This window comes from Perca flavescens, chromosome 18 (assembly GCF_004354835.1).
Source record: "Perca flavescens isolate YP-PL-M2 chromosome 18, PFLA_1.0, whole genome shotgun sequence".
In the NCBI taxonomy this organism is placed as follows: domain Eukaryota; kingdom Metazoa; phylum Chordata; class Actinopteri; order Perciformes; family Percidae; genus Perca; species Perca flavescens.
The window spans coordinates 4,335,760-4,339,679 of NC_041348.1; positions in this window are offsets into that span (position 1 = coordinate 4,335,760).

The following is a 3,920-nucleotide window of genomic DNA, read 5'->3' on the forward strand; positions in this document are numbered from 1 at the left end:
GTGACAAATGGGCATCGTCTTTGCATTGTACTGTTACTATTACATAAGCAGAATAGAAACCTCTAGATAGACTAAAACATAGATCAACTAGATTTAGTTAGTCTGTCGGAGAACCACAGTTATGCAAATCAGTGCATCACTTACAGCTATTTGATCTTTACGTTAACACTCAGCACAGCACCAGACCAGTGCTTTTGGGATTTCAATTCTTCAATATGAGACAAATATCTTTTGATCAGTTATAGGCATTGTTTAGGTAATATACCAGAAAATATAATGTCTTGAAAATGAAGCACACATGGCCACTCACTCCCTATAGGTCAGATGTTTAAAGGTCCTATGACATGCTGCTTTTTGGATGCTTTTATATAGACCTTAGTGGTCCCCTAATACTGTATCTGAAGTCTCTTTTATATAGACCTTAGTGGTCCCCTAATACTGTATCTGAAGTCTCTTTTATATAGACCTTAGTGGTCCCCTAATACTGTATCTGAAGTCTCTTTTATATAGACCTTAGTGGTCCCCTAATACTGTATCTGAACTCTCTTTTATATAGACCTTAGTGGTCCCCTAAAACTGTATCTGAAGTCTCTTATATAGAAAATATACAAATTGTTACATCAACCATCAGTTTTAATCAATTACAGCTTGTGAAATAATGCTGTAAAAATGGGATCTAGGATGGTAGCCTACCGTAACACATTTTAAAATGAATGGCTTTCAAATAAAATGTAACAAGTTTACACTATAAGTTGTCACAAGGCTTTTAGTACATTTGCTGAATAACATTAAGATTCAAAACTCCCTCAGATGCATAAATGAAATTTACTTATTTTACATTTTTAAATTGATGCATATTGCCCCACCTTCATCCGGAAATAGACGTTCAGATCAGATGTTTGAACTGGCTGAGGTTAGCCCAAGTTGTGTTTCCAAAAGCTGCAGTCACCGGCTTTTCTTTTCACATTTAAAATGAATTCACACGCATTATTTAGGTTTAAATGGCCCGTGGATATTCTGCAGGGTTTGTTCAGAAAAGGCATGTGTGTACATTTGTGGCATTTATCCCCATTCCATCTTCTCCGAATCTGAACACACACACACACACACACACACACACACACACACACACACACACACAGAGAGCATGAGCAAAATACTGCGTTTGTGGGACTTGAATTTAGGCTAAACAATGAGGAAGTAGAGCTGAAAGAGAGGAAGGGCAAAGTCAGGGAAGGGTGTGTTTGTGTGTGTGTGTGTGCGTGCGTGCGTGCGTGCGTGCGTGCGTGCGCATGCATGTGCGGCTTTATAATTGGGCCGCTTTAGGGCTCAACTGTACTTGCTCTCATTACCTTTCCACTTGCTGCAGACAGCATATAAAGTCATCCTGATGTTACATTGCATCACAACATAACAGGAGAATTGTCTCACACACACACACACACACACACACACACACACACACACACAGACAGACAGACAGACAGACAGACAGACAAATTAAACAACAATTATGATTTAAATTCTTGCAAATCAAAGGATGCACAGTTTCTCTACGAACAGAATATAACTGAGAGTTGTGGTCATTTATTAACAGTGAAGTACAACATGCTGATTAATAGGATTCACAAAACAGACATCCAGTGTGTGTGTGTGTGTGTGTGTGTGCGTGCGTGCGTGTGTGTGTGTGTACACATACATTTAAAATGCATTGATCTAGGTAGAAAACCTAACATTGTCCATTGATTACTATGCATCAGTCCATCCTCTCTTATTGACTCAGTGACTTCACAGGGCTCTTCAGACATGATGACGTAATAATAATAATAATAATAATGTAATTACACTGAGAGCAGAATCCACATTTGTTATTTTGCCTCCAATCATTTACTAATGTGTTCTAGCAGCCAGTTTATTGATCGTTAGCCACCCATCCTTCAGTCCTTCACTCATCTTTTTCAGACGGCTAAGTCACGTCTTCCACAGCTTACAGAGAAACTGCTTTGGGTGCATTTTTACATTAGTTTCAAAAGATTTGTAATACACAAATATTTTCACAATTGTATTCAGCACCAAAATCTATATACAAAATGGCATATCCCCTTTTGAATAACTGTGATGGCCAAAACCTCTTCCTGTAATCAAAGATGAAGAAAGAGCAACTTTAAGGCAGAGGAATCAGTCCAATAGTCTGAGACTGCTTTAAGTGTACTAAATATGATCTGCAAATTAGCAGAAATTTTAACATACAAAAAAAAAATCACAGAAATGTGTATGTGGTGAAATGTTTTCTAAATGATGTAAAGTGACTTCAACAGTTGTCTGTGAGCACAAAATGCATGTTAAAAAGACGTATCTTTCATATTTCGTATTGAGGTATCCCTCATACATACATACCCTGTATAAAATGTTAAGTATTTATAGAAGTTCTATCCAATATCATGTGAACTGTCTATATCAGGGCTCAGCAACCTTTTTAATATTTAGTGCCATTTTAAAATGTTCTTGTTAAAGGGGCGCTATGCAGTTTGGGCCTTTTCTTCACTGTTTTCTCGCAGGTTTCTCTATAGAGCCCCCCTAATTCTTTGTAATAGACATTTGGCAGCGAATTATGTTTACTGGTGTCTGACTCCTCTCTCGGTCAGTCTGCCGTTTCCTCTTTCTCTGTTCCTTCCGACAACGCTTTCCCAGCTTTCTGCTTCTTTTTTGCCGGCTCAGCCATGACGATAGTGTGGAAAAACTCCATCGCTACCTTGTTAGCCGGTTCCTGGATAGGCTTATGTGTGCAGTACCGTGAAGCAATTTGTTACATCGCGAGACCTGATATCACGCCATACTTCCTGATGCTGAGGACGAAAGTTGCAAGGGGGGTTTCCACTCACAGGTGCTAGGGGGAAGCGAGACAACCACCATTCAACCATTCCAGTGACTCCAAAGCTGTTCAGTGAAGGTAAATTAAGCTAAAAAAAGAAATTGCATAGTTCCCCTTTAATCAGTGTGCCATCATCTACCGAGCCCGCTCAGGCAGTGTTGGTTCATTTTCCTTGGCGCCGCATTCTGTGAAGAAGGCAACGCGTACTAGCCAATCAGAGGCAGAGTAGGGCGGGTTCTGCACCGAAAGGGGAAAAAGTTAAGCTGAGCTACCTTGTGCCAAAGGTTTGCTGACCCCTGTAGCGTCTAAATATTAAAGCCTTTCCAGAGAACCAATAATGCAGAGTACCTGCACATGTTATCACCTTGAAGCAAAAGTCTTATGATCGGATCATCTCTTTGCCAGGAGAGGAAAGGTTACACCATTTGCTCTTCAGCTACACCGAAATGTCTCGTGAGCATTAGATGCTGCACTGTGTTGAACTGGTTGCTAAAAAAAATAAAAATATATACTGTACAATTTGAAAGGAAAGGAAGCATCAATGACATGTTTTTTTTAAAGGTTATTTAAAAGGACAAATAGAGAACTTGCATATCTGGAGTGTGATAAATGGCGGCCGTAACAGAAAAAGAGTCACGATCTTTTTTTTTTAGAATATCCCAAAATGTGTCAGAAAGAATGTTTGCAAATTGCATTGCAGGCAGTACGAGCCCTTTGTAGGTGTCTGAAGAGTCCCTGGCAGCTGTGGGACTGAAGCCCTGGCCCTGGCTCTGACCATTGACCTCCATGTTGAAGGCAGGTAAGATGTTATTGTACAAGACTCCAATCTGTAGCACCTGGTTAATTCAAAGGGACCAGAGGTAACGTGGTAGCTGAAAACATAAAGTGCGCATTGACATAAAGTGTGTGGCAGATGCGCACACACACACACACACACACACACAGATGTGAATGTATCATCCAAAAAGATTTCAGTAATAGGTAGCCAGGTGTACTAGTCCAAACGTAAGAGCCTGAAGAAAAAGGAGACTGGTGCTCCCCCCTACCC